Genomic DNA, 24,179 nt, shown 5'->3' on the forward strand with positions numbered 1-24,179 from the left:
ATGGGAATGGTTCCTGATATCCGCCGCCCAGCGGCGGGAATGGGTACTACCACCTGACCGCCCCACTACGTGTGCCGCGAATTTTGAAATTCTGTCGGACGTCAGAAATACAGCTATATATATATCTGTCAGGTAAGTTTCATGAACAAAATGGTATTTTCATTTTAAAATAAGTTTTAAATATACTTACCTGGTAGTTACATATATATAGCTTTAACCTGCCGATTCATCGCGCGCACGGCAGAAATTCAAAATTCGCGGCTATCGCCGATAGATGGTCAGGTGATCATACATGTGCTCCCTCTATCCAGGTACCTGGAACCATTCCCATTTGTCCTCAGAAATTCCATGCCCCTGTTCTCAGAGGGGAGGAGGGAGGGACCTTTATATATAGTAGCTACCAGGTAAGTATATTAAAAACTTATTTTAAAATGAAAATACCATTTTTAAATATCTAACTTCCCTGGTAGTTACATATATATAGCTGATTGACACCTTTGGTGGTGGGTTAGAGAACCTCAACACCGTTGGGAATTCGTAAAATTATTAATCGCTACAATTTAGCTGAAACTAATAATCTGGTTCTTACCTGATAAGGAAGCTGGCTTCAAAGTTTTCCTGCCTCATTAGCCTGCATTCCTTGAGAGACCCAGCGATCCACCCAGGGGGCTGTAGAAAGTCTCTGTGGGGCTGTCACACGGTCCTCGACCTTAACATGACTAGACCACCACCCTTGCTATCCCGGCAAAGCCATGGACAATGAGCTGACCACCTGACCAACTAACACACTAAAAACACACACCATAAAAACCTAACCTAGACTTGCATCCCAGGCTGTGGAAGGTTGCGACAACCTTCACAGACAACCTGTGATACCAAGTTCAATAAAAGCAAGGATATAAAAAAGGTTATGGGTTAGAGGCAGTAGCACCTTCTGCAACTACGGTGCCGGAAGCAACGTACGGACCCAGGGAGCAACAATCTTCATATTGGGTCTGTACCTCTTTGAGGTAGCAATCTGCGAAGATAGACTTGCTTCTCCTAAAAGTCGCTTCTAAAATAGCCTTCATCGACTTGTTGTGTCGATACGCCATCGAAGTCGCCACAGCTCTTACTTCATGCGCCTTGACTTTGAGGATTGGGAAGCTTTTCTCATCACAGTTCTGATGAGCTTCCCTTATCAAGTCTTTGATAAAGAACGCCAGTGTGTTCTTCGACAAAGGTAGTGAAGGCTTCTTTACCGAACACCAGAGGTTGTCCGTCTGTCCTCTTAAGTGTTTGGTTCTCTGTATATAAAACTTTAGGGCTCTCACTGGACAAAGGCCTCTCTCCTTTTTCTGTCCTACTAAATGAGATAACCCTGGGATGGTAAAGGATCTAGGCCATGGGTGAGAAGGATTCTCATTTTTGGCAAGAAAACCTAGTTGCAGCAAGCAGACTGCATTCTCCCCACTGAAGCCTACATTCTTGCTAAAGGCTTGCAGCTCTCCAATTCTCTTGGCTGTTGCCAATGCAACCAGGAATAGAGTCTTCTTGGTGAGGTCCTTCCATGACGCCTTGTCGAGGGGTTCGAACCTACTCGAAGTTAAAAATGACAGGACAACATCCAAATTCCAAGCGGGGGTTGGATTGTCCTTCCTTTTAGCTGTCTCGAAAGACCTTATGAGGTCCGAGAGATCCTTGTTTCCTGATACGTCAATGTTCCTATGACGGAAAATGGATGTCAGTATACTGCGGTATCCTTTGATGGTAGAAACCGCTAGTTTCTGTTGGTTTCTTAGAAATAACAAAAAGTCTGCCATTTGAATTATAGAGGTATTGGAAGAGGAAATGTTTCTAATCCTGCACCATTCTCTAAAGACGTCCCACTTAGATTGATACAACTTGATCGTGGACGTCCTCCTCGCTCTTGCGATTGCTCTTACAGCTTCCCTCGAAAAACCCTTTGCTCTTGCCAGTTTTTCGATAGTAGAAAGGCAGTTAGATTGAGAGCAAGGAGATTTTGATGGTATCTCTCTAAATGTGGCTGTTTGAGTAGATCGCTCTGACAGGGTAACGACCTTGGGGTGTCCACCAGCCACTCCATCACTTCTGTGATCCAGGGTCTCGTGGGCCAAAATGGAGCTATCAGTATCATTCGGGCGTTGGTTGATTCCCTGAACTTTTTCAAGACTCTGTCTAGGATCTTGAATGGGGGGAAGGCGTACGCGTTTAGTCCTTCCCAATCCATGAGAAAGGCGTCCACTGCCACTGCTTCCTGGTCTGGAACTGGCGAGCAGTAAACAGGTAACCTCTTTGTTCTCTGTGTCGCAAAGAGGTCTATTGTCGGTTCTCCCCACAGATTCCAAAGCCTGCTGCATACCTCGTGATGTAGGGTCCACTCTGTCGTGAGAACCTGTCTTCCTCTACTGAGGAGATCCGCCCTGACGTTCCTCTCCCCTTCTATGAAGCGAGTTAATAGAGTAATGTTCTTCTCTTTCGCCCACAATAAGAGATCCTTTGCTGCCTCGTAAAGGGAGTCCGAACGAGTGCCTCCCTGTTTCTTGATGTAGGCCAATGCCGTGGTGTTGTCCGCGTTGACCTGAACTATCTTGTTCTTGACTTCCCCTTGGAAGTGCAAAAGGGCTAGATGAATGGCCACCAGCTCCTTCACATTGATGTGCCATTCTTTTTGATGATCTTGCCATAGACCAGAGATCTCGTCCTTCCCCAGTGTTGCACCCCATCCCACGTCCAATGCGTCTGAATACAACACTAGGTCGGGGTTCTTCTGTTGAAGTTCGAGGCCCTCTTGAAGTTTTTTGGAATCGCCTCACCAACTCAAATGATTCTTGATTCCCTGAGGAATCAGAATCCATGTCTCGAGGTCTTGGTCTCTCGCCCAGTAACTTCCCAGATGAAACTGAAGTGGACGAAGATGCAGTCTTCCCAGGGAGACGAATTGCTCGATCGAGGAAAGGGTCCCCAGCAGGCTCATCCATTCCCTTGCCGAGCAGGCCCATCTCCCTAGGAAGAGCTTCACCTTTCTTAAGCACTCTAGAATGCGATTCGGGGCTGGAAAAGCCCGAAAAACCACTGACTGAATCCTCATCCCCAGGTAGATGATGTCTTGTGAAGGAGTCAGCTGTGATTTGGCTAGGTTTACTAAAAGCCCCAACTGTTGCGTTATCGTCATAGTTACTTGTAGGTCCTCCAGACACTTTTCTTGCGACTTGGCTCTGATTATCCAGTCGTCCAGGTACATTGATATCCCTACCCCTTCCAGATGTAACCAAAGGGACAAGTTTGACACTACTCGAGTGAAAACATAAGGAGCCGTGTTTAGTCCAAAACAAAGTGCTCTGAACTGATACGTTGTTGCTTGATGAACAAATCTCAGATATTTTCTGTAATTCGGGTGGATTGGGACTTTTTGGATTAGCTCTTATTTTAACAATTGTTTAACAATTGAACAATTGTTTTTTTTTCTTTTACTTTTTGGTAGCTTTAGAATTTTCAGTCGTCTAAGCCCTATTGTATGAAATGGAAGGAGATATTTTAACAAAACGTGGAAGAAGCAAAGTGATTCACGATGGATACCTTTTTATTTTTGATGCAACGAGCAAGAGTGATTCTGAATTAAAATTCTGGCGATGTGAACAGAAAGATCGGTGTAAAGTAAGATTACATTATCCCATTTTTGTTTTAATAGGATCCTTTATTCTCTAAATGAATAAAAGTTATATTTTTTCCCAATTCAAGTTTTTTATCTACATTATTACACTAGTCTTTTAATAATATAAAAATTTTTACTATTTTATTTTTCTGAATAAAGTTCAGAAAGGACGTGTTGCATTTCTAGAAAAATTAATCGAACAAAGACGTCGAAACAATCTGACGCCTAAACGGCTACGCCGAATAGTGCTATTAGTTTTCTGACACCGAATCGGCCAAGCCGAAACGGCAGCGCCAAATGGGCTATGCCAAAACATAGCAAACCCCCTGCAGGTCTATCGACACCATCCAGTCTCCTTGTCTGGTGCCTGCTAGGACTGACACTGCTGTCTCCATAGCAAACTTGACTTTGCTTACGAATTTGTTCAGTAGACTTACGTCCAGCACGGGTCTCCAACCCCCCGAGTTCTTTGGTACCAGAAATAGTCTGTTGTAAAATCCCTCCGAAGAGGTGTCCTCTACTATTTCTATCGCCGCTTTTGACAGCATCTGATCGACTTGTTCCTGCAGAGCTGTTGCTTTGCTTCCTGAGTAAGTGGCAGTCAACTCTAACGGTTCTGATGAAAGAGGGGGCTTCCTTAGGATGAGGATCTTGTATCCTTCCTTCAGAACTTCGATTGTCCACTAGTCCGCTCCCCTTTGGCTCGACTCTCGCCAGTAGTGGGATAGCCTGGCTCCCACTCGTGTCTGGAGGTTGTCGAAATCATTTTTTGGTTTTTGGTTGCAGTTTAGGGGTTTTCCTAGGTTGTCCTCCTGCAGCCGTCCTCTGGGTTCCTCTCGCAAGAGCTCTTCCACGAAAGGGCTGATGCGTGGGAGGAGCCTCCTTCTCCTTTCTGGCTAAAAAGTTAGCCGGAAGAACTTTCCTTGCAGTCCTAGTGATTAAGTCTTGCGTCTCTTGTTGCGCAAGAGCAGCCAACAAGTCCTTCACCAGCTCTGAAGGGAATAGCTGTTTAGTTAACAGAGCATATAAAAGCTCTGACTTCTGTGCCAGAGTCACTCCTGACGAAAGGAAGGAACAAAACATAGCCCTCTTCTTAAGGATGCCAGCTGCAAAAAGGGCCGTTAGCTCGACAGTACCGTCCCTTACCGCTTTATCGAGACAGGCAATAAGATGCCTCTGTGTCTTGTTCTTGCCGTCCGTCACATCAGCGAGAGCTCCGAGAGTCCAATCCATTAAGCTGAAGACTTCAATCATCCTGAAAATGCCTTTCAGCAAGTGGTCTATTTCTGAACCGGACCACATAACTTTAGCCTTGGTCATGGCCGTTCTACGCGATGCGTCTACAAGCCTGGAGAAGTCCCCTTGGGAGGAGGTAGGAACTTGATTCCTTGGTTGTTTCAGGGGCAGGAGCATCTTCACTGTAGTTACATTTTTTATGGGGTTTGGATATCTCCACCCTTTGAGTAGGTGGAGGAGAGGATGAAGGAGTTCTCTCTCTCTTTGGCCCTCTAGTTTGTTCTTGTTCCATTTCTGCAAGGGTTTCTTGCTGAAGAGATGGAACGGACACAGGGAGGATTTCATCAACTGGAGAGGAGTCTATAACAGCAGGCACATCTTTCTTGGATAGGGGTGCTTCAACCCTAGCCGGCCTGTCACCTAGATCAGATGACTGGGTTTCAGTAGTTCTAGGTTTTACTGCAGGTAGAGGTGTTTTAGTTTTCATAGGGGCTACAGAATTTAGAGCCATAGCATAGGTCTTTGTCTGACCAATTAACTTCCTGGCATAACTAATACTTATATGTTCAGCATTAGCTTTACATATAGCTGCCTCTTCATATTTATATTGGCTGCACTTTTTATTGAATGGGGTATGACTCTCTTCACAGTTAATACATTTTGGCTGTTTCGAACAAGGACCATGTTCAGGAGCCGAGCAATTATTACAGACTTTATTGTTTTTACAGAATCTGGATGGATGGCCATATTGAAAACAGTTGTAGCACTGCAGAGGTTTGGATAAAAATGGTTTGACTTTGACCTTTTCATTTCCAAAATTGATGTAAGATGGTACATCAGAGTCCTCAAATGATAAAATGACCATATTTGCCTTTGGAACCTTTTTTACCTTCCATACAGAAGTTGGACTGATTTCTAATATTTCTCTTTCTGTCAGTTCACAACGGTCCCTATCAAATACCACTCCTTTTCCATAACTAAAATTCATGTGTGGTCTAATTTCTTTTATCATATCATCTTTCTCGAATTTCTTCATTGTCAGCATGTATGACTGTGTCTTTGATTTAGCATGAATTAGGACACTGCCTTTGCAAAACCTTGAGATGTTCCCCATGTCAATACAGCCAACCTTTTTTTGGATGTATCTGCTAAATTTGTAGTAATTACAATTTTCCTCCCTAGCAGTTACTACCAACCACATTGGAGGTTTTGGTGTTCTTTCAAAAGTGTCATCGTCATTCAAATTTGGCTGAGCCACTTGTACCCATTGTGATGGTCTGTAAGTATCCATATTTTTAGGGGTCTGTCAGTCAGTGCTCCCTTGACAATCTTTTTACAAATCGTTATGTTATTGATACTGCTGCTGGCTTTGAGTGCAGCTTCATGTTTTTCAAGTCAGCCATGGCTCCCATTTTTTCTCACTTGCATCGTAGTTCATCCTCAATTTTTCTATTTTGCCATAACTACCAAACAAAACAGAGAGCGTCTCATAGTCACATTCCAAGGGAATGTGCTTTACATGCAACACCCTCAAACTATCCACTGTGTTCCCACAATGGTTTCTTTTCAATTTGTGATGACTACCCGAGAGGTAGTGCCACCACAGGAGCATTCCATATCCACGGTCAATTTCATGTTACGGGTCGTCATCTGTGCCAATTCATCATCAAAGGGACCAGGGGTACTAGAATCCTTGGGGTTACTAGTCATAAAAGCTTTATATTAAAAAAATTAGAAAAATTAAACCTGAAAATATTAAAAAAATATCATCAGCCTTTCATAAAGTTTATTCTTCCACCAATGGCACAAGTGAGAGCCGACTCCCAAATGTCCGCGTCCCTACCCTACCCTACTGGGGAGGGCACAACATGGTTAGAGTGGCGCAAGTGTAAGCCAAACCCGCTTGCTAGGACTGAGAATATTAAAAGAATACAATCATCCCCCACCCTAACCATGTTATGGGCAAACCGGAAAGAATTCCGAGAGTCCTATCCCCAGGACTAGACCCCCCTGGAATCCGTGGTCCAGCCCTGAAGAATAGTTCTGCCCTTGAGTTATCAATCTGTATCTCTCAGGTCCGAACATTATTGGGTAGTTGATGATCCTACCACAGCTCCCACTATTTAGCTTCAGATATAAACCCAATCCCAGCTATGATATCTTTTCCCATTCGTCAGGTCCAGTAAATTTTACAGAAGGTGAAAAATTCCACAATATTACTCCAAATGAAAATTTAAAAAAAAAATATGAGACTCATGGACTCAAACCCAGAGAAGTTCTTGCGGAACGCAAGGGAAGGACCAATGCTTCTGACTTCGTGGGCTCTCGGACGAAGCGTATGGATGTCGTCGCTACCATCAGCTTCATACGCCCTCCTGATCACCTCACGCAGCCAGAAAGAAAGCTTGCTCTTGGATACTTCTTTCTTGGTCACCCCGGTGCTAACGAAGAGGTGTCGACACTCAGGCATGAGGTGTCGAGTTCTCTTCAGATAGCGTCGTAGCGCCCTCACAGGACAAAGCAGCATCTCATCCGTATCATTGTTGGTGAAATCCATTAGGGAGGGGATTGTGAAAGACTCGAACCTGTCGTCAGGGATCAACGGATTCTGAGTCTTAGCTACGAAGTTCAGGATGAAATCGAGCATCACAGATCCTCATCACCTGGTATGTTTAACGTCGAAGGACAGACCATGAAGTTCCCCTTCTCTCTTTGCCGATGCCAGAGCCAGCAAGAAGAGGGTCTTGAGGGTCAGATCCCTGTCTGACGACTCTCGGAATGGCTCGAAGGGTCTTCGAGTCAAACTCCTAAGGACGAGAGTCACATCCCACCCCGGGGGCCTGAGTTCCCTGGGTGGGGAAGACCTTTCAAAGCTCCTCATTAGCAAGGAGATCTCGAAAGACTCCGAGATATCCACTCCCCTTAGTTTCAGGACCAGGGCCAGGGCGGCTCTATATCCTTTGACTGTGGGGACAGAGAGGAGCTTTTCTCAGTGAAGAAAAACGAGGAAATCCGCTACCTGCTGAAGAGTGGCTCTGAGAGGAGATAGACCCTGTCTATGACACCAACCACAGAAGACAGCCCACTTTCCTTGGCACACAGCTGCAGAGGACTGTCTGACGTGTCCAGCCATCTCTGTTGCTGCACTGCGAGAAAAGCCTCTTGCTCGCAAGAGATGGTGGATAACATCCAGCCGTGAAGATGTAGAGACTGGACTGCCCGGCGGTACTGTTCTACGTGTGGCTGGACGAGAAGGTTGTGCCAAGGGGGAATCTCTCTCGGTGCTTCTGCAAGCAGAGCCAGCAGGTCCGGATACCAAATAGCCTGGGGCCATTTGGGAGCCACCAGGATCATCCTGAGATTCAGGGTGGCCAGCACTCGGCTGATCACCTTGCGAATCAGGCTGAAAGGGGGAAAGGTGTAAGGGAAGAGGTTGTGCCACGGGTGCTGGTGTTGAAGAGCATCCTCTGCAGCTGCCCATGGGTCCGGCACAGCTGAAAAGAAAACCTGAAGTTTTCTGTTCTGCCGGGTGGCGAACAGATCCACTACTGGACGCCCCCACAGGTCGAAGAGCCTTTCCGCCACGTCCTGGTGTAGGGACCATTCGGTCCCTATCACCTGATCCTGACGGCTGAGCTTGTCTGCTACTACATTCCTCTTGCCTGGAATGTAGCAGGCTGACAGCTCTTTCGAGTGAGCCACGGCCCACTCGTGCACCTGTCGTGTCAACTGATGCAACGGGAGAGACACTAGGCCTCCCTGTTTGTTGACGTAAGCCACTACCGTGGTGTTGTCGCACATCAACACCACTGAGTGTCCCACCAAGCGGCCCTGGAACTCTTGGAGAGCGAGGAACGCTGCCTTGAGATCCAGGACATTGATGTGAAGGTGCTTGTCGTACGATGGTCCCACACTCCTGCAGTCAGCAACTCCTCCAGGTGTGTGCCCCATCCTTCGTTTGATGCGTCTGAGAACAGCAGCATCTCTGGGGGGGGAGTGCGGAGAGGCACTCCTCTTACGAGGTTCCTGTCGTCGAGCCACCTTACCTCCTGCGTGAGGGACACGGGGAAGTATGGTGGGTCATCTGTCTGTGACCAACTCTCCTTTAGTCTCCACTGAAGAGACCGCAGGTGAAGACGCCCATGAGGGACTAACTTCTCGAGTGACGACAGGTGGCCGATCACGAATTGCCATTGCCGAGCTGCCTGTTCCTGCCGAGACAGGAACTGGTCGGCTGCCTCCGTGAATCTGCGGGGAAGACTTACCCTGCTACCGTGTCGATCAGCACACCCAGGTACTTCATCCTCTGCTTGGGTTCACGATCGGACTTCTCGAAGTTCACCACGATCCCCAGATCACGGTAAAACTCCAGCAGTCGATCCCTGTCCTGTAGCAACTGCGAGTGGGAGCTCACCAGGACTAGCCAGTCGTCGAGATACCTCAGAAGACGTATCCCGGACGAGTGGGCCCAAGCAGACACCAGAGTGAACACTCGCGTGAACACCTGTGGGGCGGTTGAGAGACCGAAGCAAAGTGCCCTGAATTGATACACCGTCCCGTCGAGGATGAAGCAGAGTTACTTTCTGGGGGATTGATGGACGGGTATCTGGAAATACGCATCCTTCAGATCCACTGAAAGCATGAAATCATTCTCCCTGATGGAGTCGAGCACGGGACATGCCGTCTCCATCGTGAACCGAGTCTGGCGAACAAATCGGTTCAAGGGAGAAAGATCTATCACCGGGCGCCAGCCCCCCGTAGACTTTTCCACCAGGAAAAGACGGCTGTAGAAGCCCGGTGACTGATCCGTGACGATTTCTACAGCTCGTTCGCTCAGCATGGTCTTGATCTCCTATCGTAGCGCCACGTCCTTTGGTGATCGTGGAACGTAAATCTGCAGATGGACCGGGTTGGAGGTGAGGGGTGGCCAAGATTCGAAGGGTAGTAGATATCCCTCCCGAAGGACGTATTACTATCCAGGTCTCAGCACCGTAGTGCTGCCAAGTTGCCCAATGGCTCGCCAGGCATCCCCCCCACTTCCGGCAGCAGGTGAGGGGGAACGCCGTCCCTAGCGTTTTCCCCCCTTTCTTCGACTTCTTCCCTGACCCCCCTCGTGAGAAGGAAGGTTGGGAGGAGGGCTGGTTACGACCCGCCTTTGCAGAAGACGAAGAAGACAGAGTCTTTCCTCGGGGCTTCGACGAGGCAATCGTCTTAGCAGCCGAGGAAGCGCTAGCCAAACTCTTAGGCTTCCCAGAAGCCTTCAAAACTGCCTGGTGTACCAGACGGTCACTGTCGTCAGTGCGCCGTCTTTCCACCGCAGCATCCACCATCTCTCCTGGGAAGAGAGAGGAGGAACTCCGTACCGGTCCGTTCCGTAGACCCAGTGCCGCCTCACGCCCAGCCGCCCTGAATACTCGGGTAAGGACTGCGTCCCTACGGCGAAGTACCGGGTTGGCCCGCAGGTTTGCCGTCTGATGAGCGAGGAAGGAGATGGCTCTTCCTCCAGACTGACAGTCTCCTGAAAGCCGAGTCATCTTTGGGAGAAATATTGCCGGAGTTGGCTGTTATTATTATTATAAAAGTAGTTTTACCAGACCACTGAGCTGATTTTCAGCTCTCCTAGGGCTGGCCCGAAGGATTAGATAAAATGCCAGGTCTAGCCCTTAGCGGAGTTGGCTGTGACCTTAAGACACTGTGAGGGACCACAGGTCTAACCAGGAGACGGCCTGGAAAGCCGCCATAGCGGTGGATTCCAGCCCCAGTGCCTCTTGCTGCGAGAACCAGAGGTTCTCTGACAGGAGCTGCTGCAGAGACACACCTGGAGTTAGCCTGGCTAACTCTGGGTTTACCTGTTTTGGGTGGCATTGGATCCTCTGGAGGCACTTAGAAATGTCGCTGTCACAGTAGATGGGGTGGAAGTAGCTTGTTCGACCTGCCAGACCTGAGAGAGCCTCCTTGTCTGGAGACGAGAGACTCTACCTGGTTCAAAACAAAGTCGGCAAGCTCTGATCGCGGCAAACCCACTGTCGGTCTGGGTTCCCTCTTCGGGCCCCAGAACGACTCGAGCCGGGACGTGGGCTCGGATGGTGGGAGCGGCGATCCTTCCCTGAGGTCATTGTGCTGACGAATCAGTGCAATAACTTCGGCAAAGTTCCTCTGGATCTCGGGAGTCACTGCATCTTGTGGAGTAGGACCGTCAAGCCCCTCGAACAAGAGCATATCTCGAGAACCTCCCCCTTCAGGAGGGGGAACAGCGACAGACCCCTCTCGGTCTCCTCCTGTCACTTGCGCGTACGACCTAGTCAATCCTAAGACCGTGCCTGGCACGTACAGCATCGTGACGGAATCGTGCGGGGCGCGCCCCTCACGATCACTCCTCTGTGCCTCGCTCTTCCCGGTGTAACCCGAGGAAGTTGAAGGCACGGGAGAGGAAGGTCTGACGCTCCCATCTCACTACTGGCAGAACCAGCGGGCTTGGAGGGCTGCAGGCGATCGCCAACCCACGGTGGGGATCAAGCTGCCGGCCTAGTTGAGCCGCTTCCCTGAGGAGAACGGCTGGACCAAGAACAGCGGCCCCGATCTCGTGTGTCAGAGGAGCTGCTACTGGTTGCCCTACCCGTCCGGTCCCTGTGGGAGCGGCGGTCAGGGGACCTGCAGAGACCACTGTCGCGGTGAGACCCGTGCTTGTCCTCACGGCGCGTCTAACCACTGGCGCCAGTGATCGGGGGGACCCCTTCCCAGCCTCAGCCTGTGGCCGGTCTGGGACCGTCACGTCAACCCGGGTGACCAGCTGGTCGCTACGAGAGCGAGAGCTGGCCTGGCGAGTCGCCTGAGCGGCTCTCACCAGCCTTCTGCTCCGTGCCGTGAATCTGGCGCCGAGCGAGCTCTGGCGTCTGGTTCTTGGCTGTATGGCCACTGGTAGGTGACTGTACACTCGGTGCCTCTCGCGAACGAGCGGCTGAGACGGAACCTGGTGTAGCGACAGAGCCCCTAGCACCAGGCGAGGAAGTACCGGTGTTAGCCGGTACCCCTCTGGTCCCCGTAGTCTTCTTCCTTGCGGAAGGAGAGACGGGCCCCGCTCCCGAAGGAGCAGGAGGACCAGCGGAAGGAACCCCCGTCCCACCGGAGTGGGACGGGCCCTGAGAAGTTCCTGAAGGAGCCATGAGGGGAGGAGGCAGCCTTCTTCTTCCGCGGCTGGGTACCCTTGAAAGTTGAAGGGGAAGAGGCGGCTGCAGACGACGACGAAGAAGACGATGAAGACGACGACGAAACCTTCCTCCTCCTCCTCTTTGTTAGCTTCCTCGGGACAGACGTAAGGTCGGCCATCCAGGGTGGAGCCGGGGCTGCTGTTGCCGAAGCAACAGGGCCCGGACGCAGCAAAAGTCTGGTCGCAGCAGCACGGCAAACCCGGGCGGTGGCGGCACGCCCCTCCTCGGTACGGCGATCGGCCCCTGCACAGCGGCTGTAGGTGAGACAGACACCACGTGCGGCGAGTAAACCAGGTGAGGAGGGGCGGCATACCCTGGAGTCGACAAGGGGGTTGTCGTCGTGGTCACCGCTCCAAGGGACCGCACCAGACCCCGCCAAAAAGTGAAGCAGCCCCTGGACACTCGGCACGCCCTGCAGTCCCAAAGACGCCCACACCTGACCAAGGTCATCCCTCACTGCAGAAGCACCTGTCGAAGCAAAAGTCGGGTAAGTAGGAGGAGTTCCCCTCGTGCGGGGGGGCGAGCCCCACCCCAAACGAACAGAAGAAACCGCCCCCGAAAGGCCAAAATGAGGCATAAAGTATCATCCTCTCTTCCTTTGACGCCCATTTATCTTAATATATCTGTTAAGAATTTATATCTAGGGGAAAAAAGACTAAAGTTTATTCCCCTCTTAAACTAAAGATGGCGTATATTGCTACCTCTCTTGGTTCGAGAATAAGGAAGCAGTCTAGAGGGAGCCTGTTCGTCTTCCACCTTGCGAAGAGATCTATGAAGAAGACTTCTCGCAGGTTTTCACAACTCTTTCCAATTAATGTTAGACAGACGTTAATAGTTATTATCGTCGATCGAGAAGGTTCTCACGGACGTGCCACATCTTGCAGCGAACCTATTAAGGATTGTTACGTTCCGTGTCTGTGTTCCAAATAGTTTCTCTTTTGTTAACGCGAACAGGGGCGAAAAAAGAGATTCTCGATGCTCCTTGAGATATGAGAGAGCTGTGGAATTGGCCTAAGTGATTAAAATAAATCATTTCATCCTTCCTTGGGATCGACCCCTTTCCGATTAGACAGGGAACGAAATCAGGAACGAATCTTGCCGTTGCCGAGCCTGCTGTCAGAGAGGCTACTGGACTCTTATGTTAATAACTCGCTACATTGAGAAATTATCCTGGCTGGCGCTTCTGGCGCATTGCGCCAGGCTGGCTCTTCTGGCGCTTCTAGCGCATTGAGCCAGGCTGGCGCTTCTGGCGCTTCTGGAGCATTGCGCCAGGCTGGCTCTTCTGGTATTCCACCTTGTGAGGTGGCGCCAGGCGTCAGTCCTGGCGCCTGGCTGGAGCCAGTCACCTAAATTGCTTGTAATTCTTTTTAGATTATGTGCCAGAACATCTGTGCCTCTATTATGGTACCCGGCACCCTTTCATATGTTAATTCCATTTCTTGGTAGGAAATAACTTTTATAGACGTAATATAGTCCATTCAGGGAAACAATTTCTGCCACGAAGAGAATGTTTCCCATCAGACTCATCCATCTTCTCCTGAGCAAGCTCCGTTCTCCAATAAGGTTATGCTTTCTTCATGCGCTTCTCGAAAGCATGAGAGCATTATATAATATCATGCTCTGCCATATTAGAATCCTCTATAATTCTGTTACATTGTGGTAAACAGCATTAATCTAGGAAACCTTTGTAAGGATACAATGAATTCAGTTGTCAACCATAGAGCTAACTTCGGTATGTGCATATGACTTGACCATACCGTAGTCTTAATGTGCATTCTCTACTACATTCTTCCTCGCCGAGGCAGAGAGAGAATGGAAAATTTCTATTTTCGTTCTCTTCGTCAATAAAAACAAATTAGTGTTAGACGAAGGAGATCCTAATGAGAAGCAAGGATCGAAGAGAATCATTCAAGTTTCGTATCCATGGACATAATGCCGTAATCTACGCCTCTATTACTTGAAAGAGCTTCTAGCCAAATAATGCGAGCTCTTACAGGTCTTGTCCAATTCCAAACAATTGCAAAGTTCTCATTCTGAAACATGTTTGGCTGCATATTCTTATAGAAGAGGATGATTTAAAATCCTCTTATTAGTAATGAACGAGGAGAAGGAGGGGTGGCAGACTCAGAGACTCGCCGAATTCTTGCAATAAAGGGCTGCTAAGGTCTTGTAATCTGTAAGACCTGCATCCTCATTGACTTCCTAGTCCGATATATCTTCCATCTCTTGTCCCATAATGTTGGGAGAAGAGTGAGTCACCTGCGGAGAGCGCCTCTCTTCACAAAGTGAAGGGCTTTAAGCAGTACCAGCTCCATCCTGACAAGGGCTACGTTCGCATGTGCGACATCTTGAGTACCTGTCAGGTGAAGGCTGATCCTGCAAAAAAAAAACGTCTCTCCAAATCAAACCTCCTGACAGAGACGAAGTCGCTTATGCAACCACTAGAGTCCCTGTCATGAGAAGTTTGTTCTTACGAGAAAAACTTCCCACAATCTCAGCCACTCCCTGAACACGGGTGACGGCCGCCCCTGTGCGCATCTTGCGCCTGTCAGGAAAAAACTGATCCTGTGACAAATCTCAAAGAGGAGACTATTGGTTAATTTCGATCTCCAAATACAAAGAAACTGGAGATCCTGGAGCCTGGCTGGCGCCTGGCGCCTAGCTGGCGCCTCGCTCCTGGCTGGCGCCTTGCGCCTGGCTGGCGCCTCGCTCCTTTTAGTAGAAGTGCTGTAAGAATCTTATAATTTGACAGTCCTTCCCTTGTTGGAGCCTCGTCTTCTGAAACTTCTTCTAGTTCGAGTAGATCAGAAGGAGATTGATCCCTTTTATCGGATAATTCTTCCATAGACCTCCCTTTTCTTCTGAAGGCGAAGGACTTCTAATCGGTGAGGAACTGAGTGACTTTGCAGCTCTATGTTGGAAAGCATGAAATGTTCCAGTCTCTAAAGGATAACCGCTAACTGGCGATTCTTGCCTAGCTGGCGCCTGGCGCCTGACTGGCGCTTATGGCGCCTGGTTGGCGGCTGGCGCCTGGTGCCTGCCCCGAGCTTCTTCTGGCGCATTGTGCCTAGTTGGCGCCTGGATGAAACTGTCCGCATCGATCCAATTCTCATCCTGTGTAAATCCAGTGGATGGGATCTCTTGATTGGAAGGAAAACTTCTTTTCCAGGTACTCATACCCATGACGAGATTTATCTTGCATATTCATGAGGATCTTCGTCGATAAATCTTCCTTCTCCTTATCCGTCGAGGGTAAGGAGGGTTAATAATAAGGGAGAAACACTGTTTTAGGATGCCTTTCCAATGGCTATCCTTGGCAGTCTGGGGACGTTCTACAGAACCTGCCGAAGGGGACGCCTGACCGGTGGGGATTCTCTGAAACCTCCGTACGGCTTTCGACATTCCTTCTCCTCTGGGTTTTGGGAGCTTGAGAGGTCTAGGGCCTGGAGCGAGACAGAGCCGATCAGACGCACCCTCCACTGCAACTGTAATCACTTCTTACCTTTTAATAGCTCGCATTTTGAGCTACATCCCTTTATCTTCAAATTGCAACTATGAATTTGTAATTTCTGTGAAGTAAGAAGGTGATGAGGATGCAACACTACTAGTACTGATAATACTCTAACTGCTCGTTAGTACGAGAGCCATTAAAACCCTAAAGGAAGCGTATCAGTTATATGCTTTTCTGACTTCCTAAAGTAGGAAGTTAGTTTTATAATTCCTCAATCAAATTCTAACACTTATTACACGGATTAATGAATAAATATTAATATTTCCCTTTCTTGCAAACTATGTGATTGTCTACCGAAAATTTCGATAGTTACACGTCATATATTCTTCGAAATTTTCAAAGCCAATTCATTAAAAAGTTAATAAAACCATATGCCGAACCAAAGACTCAGTACTTCCCTGTAAAAGACAGCCCAGAAAATCGATGGCGATGAAAAACGAAAATCCAGTCAGGAGGTACCGAAAACGTATGTTTACAATACGGGCGACAGAGAAAATCTGGTTCTAGAACGGTAATGGTTCCTATTCCTGCCACCCAGTGGCAGGGCGGTAGATCACCTGACCTACCTGCAGCGTGTGCCGCGAAATTCGAATTTCTGTCAGGGACGACGGAGTCTATAGCTAAGTATATATCTGACAGGTAAGTTGAGTGTATAAAACTTTATTGTATCATAACAATATCATTTTTGTACATGAACTTTCCTGTCAGATATATACTTAGCTGATTGGCACCTTTGGTGGAGGGTAAGAGACAGCTAAACAATATAGAAAAGGGAAACAACACATGTTGTAGGATATAAAAACCTTGGTTCTTACCTGGTTAGGCAGAAGACTTCATGGATACTGTCTATGAGTCTGCATTGCCTGAAGAGCTACAGCGAGGGCGTGACCTGTTGCTGAAAGACTCTTCGGATCTACCAAAGGGATTTCTCATCCAGTTACATGGCAGAATCCAAGTAGGATCTTGTCAAAGGGGTTTGCCCGCTTACATGACAGAACCTGTCCACTACTATCACAAGGAGCCAAAACAATCCAGACCACCTAACCAATCTAGCCCGTGTTAGATCTAAGACACGAAAGAGATGCCTACACGCATCCTCTTTCATTCAACCGTAAAAACACAAACCAAATAGGATTAAAAATTAGCTAAACTAACAAGGATACGTTTCAGCTCCCTGCCCCAGCACCGAATCCGCAGATACGTAGGGTCCTAAGGCGAAGCACTTATCATACGTGATCCTGACGTCTCTCAAGTAGTGGCTTGCGAAGACCGAGTTACATCTCCAAAATGTTGCCTTCATAAGGTTTTGTTTAACCGGGGGGGGACATTGTTTTCTGGGTTGAAGGCTAATGAAGTGGCAATGGCCCTCATTTCATGGGCCTTAACCTTAAGGAGCTTGAACTGGTCCTCGTCACATGCTACGTGGGCTTCCTTAACTAGGCTTCTCAAAAAGATTGCCATGAAGCAATTCTTAACAAGGGCCTACTGGGGTCCCTCACAGAATACCAGAAGGTTGTCCGTATTGCCCTTAAGTTGCTTCTTCCTTCTTCGATAATACTTAAGGCTTCTAACAGGGCCAAAGAGCCTTTCTGCCTCTTCCCCTACGAGAGCAGACAAACCTTGCACCTCAAAACTCCTGGGCCATGGATTCGAGGGGTTTTCATTCTTAGCTAAGAATGAGGGAAGGAACAAATCACGGACTAATCTTTGAAGCCTACTCTTCCTTCTATGGCTTGAAGTTCACTCATCCTCTTGTGGATGCCAAAGCCATGAGGAAAGGGACTTCTTGGTTAGGTCCCTTGAGATTCCAACTGGGTGTTCTCGAGGACCCTTTCTTAGTTGTTTCAAAAGACCTGACCAGTATCATGAAGGTCCTTGTTATCTGAAATGTTCAAGCCCCTGTGACTGAACACTGCGGCTAGCATACTGCGGTAACCCTTGATTGTCGAGACTGCTAGCCCACACTCTTCCCTGAGGAAAAGAAAGGAAGTCAGCAATCTGGGTCACAGAGGTACTGGAAGGGAAAACAACTTTCTGATTCCTGCACCATCGACGAAAGACATCCCACTTCGACTGGTATACGTGAAAGGTGGAAGATCTCCTTGCTCTGGCAATAGCTTTTGGCAGCTTTAGAAGAAAATCCTTTCGCTCTGACGAGACTTTGGACAGTCTGAAGCCAGTCAGACTGAGAGCGGAGGTTTTTGTGATACCTGTCAAAGTGGGGTTGTCTGAGCAAATCCTTCCTTGGTGGAAGGGATCTTGGAAGGTCCACCATCCATTCCAGTACCTCTGTGAACCAGTCTTGGGCAGGCCAAAGAAAGAGTAATCAGAGTCATTCTTGCTGAATCCGAAGCGGCGAACTTCTTTAGGGTCTCTCCCAGGATCTTGAAGGGAGGAAAAGTCGTGACAGATCTAAGACCCTTCCAATCCAGCAGAAGGGCAATCCACTGCTAATTTGCCCTGGATCCGAGATTGGAGAGCAATACAGGTCTAGTCCTCGCGTTTCCTGAAGGTGGCTAAGAGGTCTAGATGGGGCCATGCCCCACAGTTTCCACAGGCTCTGGCAAACATCTTGATGAGAGTCCATTCCGTCGGGAGGACCTGATCTTTTCTGCTGAGAAGGTCTGCCCTTACATTCCTTTCCCCCTCTACGAATCTGGTGAGGAGCCTGACACCGTCCTTACCTTGGCCCACAGCAAAAGATCTCTCGCTGTTTCGTGCAGGGAGATGGAGTGCCGAGTTCACCTGAACAACGGCGCCTCGGACGTGAGACTCGAAGGCTTTCAACACCAGCCAAACAGCCATCAGTTCCTTCTTGTTGATGTGCCAGGACACCTGTTCTCCCTCCCAGGTCCCTGACACCTTCCTCGTTCCCAGAGTCGCCCCCCAACCCCTGTTTCCGATGCATTGGAGAGCGACACTAGGCTGGGGTTCAGGGTTTGCAGTGACAGACCTTCAACAAATCTGCTGGGATCTGCCCACCACAAGAGCTTCTCTTTGATCTCCCGAGTGACGACGAAGGAAAAACAAAACGTTAAATCCTGGGAACGACGATTCCAATTTGGGATTCAGAAAGAACTGAAGAGGTCTCAGGTGTAACCTTCCTAGGGAAACGAATTGCTCCAGCGACGAGAGTGTCCCCAACAAACTCATCCACTCCCTCGCTGTGCATACATCTTTCCCTAGAAAGGTTGCGATTTTCTCGGAGCCTCGGGCTATCCTTTCCGGGGACGGATATGCCCGAAAACCCCGAGAATCCATCCGAATCCCCAGATAAACACATTCCTGACTGGGGATGAGCTGGGATTTCTGGAAGTTGATCAAGAGTCCCAGCGAACTTGCCAAATCCATAGTCTTTTGAAGGTCCTCCAGACAACGTTCCCTTGATCTGGCTCTTATTAGCCAATCGTCCAGATAAAGGGATATCCTCACTCCTTCCAAGTGAAGCCACTGCGCGACGTTCTTCATGAGCCCCGTGAAAACCTGAGGGGCTGTCGAGAGGCCAAAGCACAAGGCCCTGAACTGGTAAACCTTCCCTTGCATCATGAACCTTAGATACTTCCTCGAGGATGGATGGATCGGCACATGGAAGTAAAGCGTCTGCCGATCCAGGGGACACCATCCAGTCCCCTGGACGAAGAGCAGCCAACACCGATGACGTGGTTTCCATTGAGAACTTCCTCTTCTCCACAAAGAAGTTCAGGGCGCTTACATCCAGAACTGGTCTCCATCCCCCTGAAGACTTTGGAACTAGGAAGAGGCAGTTGTAGAAGCCTGCCAAGTGAAGGTCTGATACTAGTTCTATAGCCTCTTTTTCCAGCATCTGGTCTACTGCTAGAACAAGGGCTTGGTTCATGATGGGATCCTTGTACTTGGCCGTCAGCTCCCTTGGAGTTGTCGTTAAGGGAGGTCTTGAAGAGAAAGGAATGAGATATCCCTTTTGGGACTACTGAGAGGGGACCTATGTGTTTCCGCCCCTCTCTGGGCCCAGACATATGCAAAGCTTCGGAGTCTGGCGCCTATTGTCGTCTGGTGCCTACTGTCGTCTGGAGGACTTGCTTGCTACTTAGGGGTCTTGATAGACTTGGAGAAGGTTTTCTTTACCTCTTCCAGGCCTGGGTCTTTTTTCGCCCTCTAAAAGGAAAAGAAGAAGATCTGGAAGAAGGGGACCCCCTCGAAAGGGCTCCTGCACTGCGGGTTTCTCCTTCTTGGCCTTAGCAGAGAAGGCCGGTCGAGGTTTTCTCGTCGACTGTGCGAGCAGGTCCTGGTTGCCTTGGCCGAGAGAGAGCTTGAAATGTCCTGTACAATCTTCTTGGGGAAGAGCTGCGAAGAGAGCTGCGAATATAACAGCGAAGACGAAGGAGCAGTACACCGCCCTTTTCTTGACTACTCCTGCCCCAAACAATGACGCAATCTCGCTCGCGCCATCTCTCACGGACTTATCCATGCAGGACAAAACACAGTGGAGGTCTTCTGGAGAAACGGCGTCCGGCGTCTGACTCTTTCTGGCCAGGACTCCCAAAGACCAATCCAGAAAGTTGAGCACCTCGAGAAACCCGGAACATCCCTGCCCCTTCAAAAGGTGATCGAGCTCATTCATAGCCCACGGATGTGGTCCTTGGGCGAAAATTAAGGGGGGGCCTGGCTGAAACGGTCCTGGTGGTGTCCACCAAAGAAGAGAAGTCTGAATCGGCTGAGGAAGGAAGTCTCAGGCCCAAGGGTTCTCCCGTCTCATACCAGAACCCCGTACGTCCCGTCAGCTTAGAAGGGGGGAAGGAAAAAACTGTCTTCCCTGCTTCTTCCTAGGAAAGAAGCCACAAGCCAAATCCCCTCAGGGCCTTCTTCATTGATAAAGTAGGCTTCATTCTGACGCACGAGGAACCCTTCGTAGTCCTGGAGGTTGAAAAAAAAAAAGAAAAAAGCGAATGCGGAGACGGAGGAGCGGCTGGGCTGAGGGAATCTTCAAACTCTTAGAGAAGCAAGGCGGTCACGCTTGGTAAGCCGAAACCTGAGGCAGTCTTGGCAGATTCGTCGTCTGAGCCTTCCTGGTCCTCTTCTTCCACTGAAGAACGAGGAGGGTCCTTAGCAGAGGAGGCGGTCCTGTCAGGAGAAGGGCGCCTACAAGGAGAGGGCGCCTACAAGAAGCCTGTCGCAATGTCAGGAGTGGCAAAATAAAACATTTTCAGGGAGAAGGCGGGGACCAAGCAGTAGAAGATGAGCGCCTGTAGGATACGAGGAGTCTGGGTGAGACTCGGGCTTAGAAGTCGAAGAAAACTTGCACAAAGGAGAGCGCCTATCAATAGAAGAAAGACCGCTCACATTCTTACATGGGTTATCAAAAGCAGAATCATTCCCCCCTACACCTCATACATACAGTGTGAGGGTCCACCGAAGCTTTCGGTAACCTCACCTTACATACATCCACAGAACACACTCTAAACATAGCAGGAGTTTTAACAACAGAATCCAAATCAGAACATAATTCAAAGAGAAATCCGAAGAAAGCAAAATATGACAATTTGTCCAAATTGCATTTTTTCCTAACTATACAACCTGAGGTCCTTTTACAATAGGAAGGTTACTAGCGGGAGCTGGATAAATCATAAGCTTTCGAACAAGGGGCTCGGTAGTTAACTGCTTGTCCGACAGGCGCGCGCCGCGCGACTGGGAGGTAAACAATCACTTTTGCTTTAGGCCCAAGCAGCAAAACTGCAGAGTGAGGGGGGGGGTGGCATGAGGTGGGGCTATGTGTAAAAGGACCTCAGGTTTGTATAGTTAGGAAAAATGCAATTTTGGACAAATTGTCATTTGTTCCAACGGAATACAAACCTTCGGTCCTTTTAACAATAGGAAGACTCACTTCTTGGTGGGAGGAATCTGAGTCTTTTGTGAACAGACTGGTGTTCGCCCAACCTTGGAATGCCTCCCTGGTCGTAAGAGCGAGGGAGGGATCCAAGCCTCTGTCCGATTGATCAGGGTGTGCACCGCAGGATCAATGGTCAGACCTCTGGACCGAGTACTAAGAGAGAGGCAAGCGTGTCTCTTCGTACCAGCAATGTAAGAACTTGTTCCTGTACAGGAGCAAATATAAAGTTATGGGTTTGTCTCTTGTTGGCATCCACTTCCCCCCCCCCCCCCCTTGTAGAGGAGATGGTGATATTCTGCTCCTATCCCTAATGAAAGGGATAGGATGGGGCTTTGTCATATAGCTCACCTGCATCTCGTCCTCATCCAGCATAGTGACGACCGTGACCCTCTGTCCACAGGTAGAGGAGAAGAAAAAGATGGGAAGAGAAGCCAGTCACTCACTCATTCTCACATCCATTCCCACAGTCACACCAGGACTCGATGCTGTTCAGCCTGCGAGGGTCTGGGTTAGCTACACAACTTGTTGAGCAGCCACCACGGTCCCAAGGAAAAGGTATCCAAGGACCTGTGGCAATATCCTGAAGGTAGAAGGAGGTGAAGGTAGTCTGGTTGGCCCAGACACCTGCCTTCAGGACCCTGCGCCACGGAGAAGTTAAATTCTTACGGAATGCCATTGACGGGCCAATACTTCTGACTTCGTGGGCTCTTGGACGGGGCGTACGGATGTCGTCACTACCATCAGCCTCATACGCCCTCCTGATCACCTCACGCAGCCAGAAAGAAAGAGTGTTCTCGGATACCTCTTTCTTGGTTACCCCGGTGCTAACGAAGAGGCGTCGACACTCAGGCCTGAGGTGCCGAGTTCTCTTCAGATAGCGCCGTAGCGCCCTCACAGGACAAAGCAGCATCTCATCCACATTGTTATCTGTGAAGTCCATTAGGGAGGGAATCGTGGAAAGAAAAAAAACTCGAGCTGTCGTCAGGGATCAATGGATTCTGAGTCTTCGTTACGAAGTTCGGGACGAAATCGAGCGTCACAGATCCCCATCCCCTGGAGTGTCGTACATCATAGGAAGACCATGAAGTTCCCCTACTCTCTTCGCCGATGCCAGGGCCAGCAAGAAGAGGGTCTTGAGGGTCAGATCCCTGTCTGACGACTCTCGGAGTGGCTGGAAGGGTCTTCGAGTCAAACTCCTAAGGACGCGAGTCACGTCCCACTCAGGGGTGGGGGCCTGAGTTCCCTGGGTGGGCAAGACCTTTCGAAGCTCCTCATAAAGCAAGGAGATCTCGAATGAGTTCGAGATATCCAATCCCCTCAGTTTCAGGACTAGTGCCAGGGCGGCTCTATATCCTTTGACTGTGGGGACTGAGAGGAGCTTCTCTCGGCGAAGAAATACGAGGAAATCCGCTACCTGCTGAAGAGTGGCTCTGAGAGGAGATATACCCTGTCTATGACACCAACCACAGAAGACGGCCCACTTCCCCTGGTACACAGCTGCAGAGGACTGACAGACGTTTCCAGCCATCTCTGTTGCTGCGCTACGAGAAAAGCCTCTCGTTCGCAAGAGATGGTGGATAACAGTCAGCCGTGAAGTTGTAGGGACTGGACTGTTTGGTGGTACCGGTCTACGTGTGGCTAGACGAGAAGGTTGTGCCAAGGGGGAATCTCTCTCGGTTCTCCTGCGAGAAGAGCCAGCAGGTCCGGATACCAAATGGCCTGGGGCCATTTGGGAGCCACCAGGATCATCCTGAGATTCGGGGTGACCAGTGCTCGACTGATCACCTTGCGAATCAGGCTGAACGGGGGAAAGGCATACGCGAAGAGGTTGTCCCACAGATGTTGAAGAGCGTCCTCTGCAGCTGCCCATGGGTCCGGCACGGCTGAAAAGAAAACCTGAAGTTTCCTGTTGTTCCGGGTGGCGAACAGATCCATGAATGGTCGCCCCCACAGGTCGAAGAGCCTTTCCGATACGTCCTGGTGTAGAGACCATTTGGTCCCTATCACCTGATCCCGACAGCTGAGCTTGTCCGCTACTACATTCCTCTTCCCTGGAATGTAGCGTGCTGACAGCTCTATCGAGTGAGCCTCGGCCCACTCATGCACCTGCCGAGTCAACCGGTACAACGGGAGAGACACTAGGCCCCCCTGTTTGTTGATGTAAGCCACCACCGTGGTGTTGTCACACATCAACACCACTGAGTGTCCCATCAAGCGGTCTTGGAACTCTTGGAGCGTGAGAAACGCTGCCTTGAGCTCCAGTACATTGATGTGAAGGTGCTTGTCGCGATCGTCCCACACGCCTGAAGTCAGCAACTCCTCCAGGTGTGCGCCCCACCCCTCGGTCGATGCGTCTGAGAACAGTTGCATCTCCAGGGGGGGAGTGCGGAGAGGCACTCCCTTTAAGAGGTTCCTGTCGTCCAGCCACCAGGCTAGGTCCTGCCTCACCTCCAGTGTCAAGGACACTGGGAAGTTTGGGGGATCCGTTGCCTGTGACCAACTCTCCTTTAGTCTCCACTGAAGAGACCGCAGGTGAAGACGCCCGTGAGGGACTAACTTCTCAAGTGACGACAGGTGTCCAATCACGACTTGCCACTGCTGAGCTGCCTGTTCCTGCTGAGACAGGAACTGGTTGGCTGCCTCCCTGAATCTGCTGATCCGCGAGTCTGCGGAAGACTCGCCCTGCTACTGTGTCGATCAGCA

Source organism: Macrobrachium nipponense, chromosome 19 (assembly GCF_015104395.2).
Source record: "Macrobrachium nipponense isolate FS-2020 chromosome 19, ASM1510439v2, whole genome shotgun sequence".
Lineage (NCBI taxonomy): Eukaryota > Metazoa > Arthropoda > Malacostraca > Decapoda > Palaemonidae > Macrobrachium > Macrobrachium nipponense.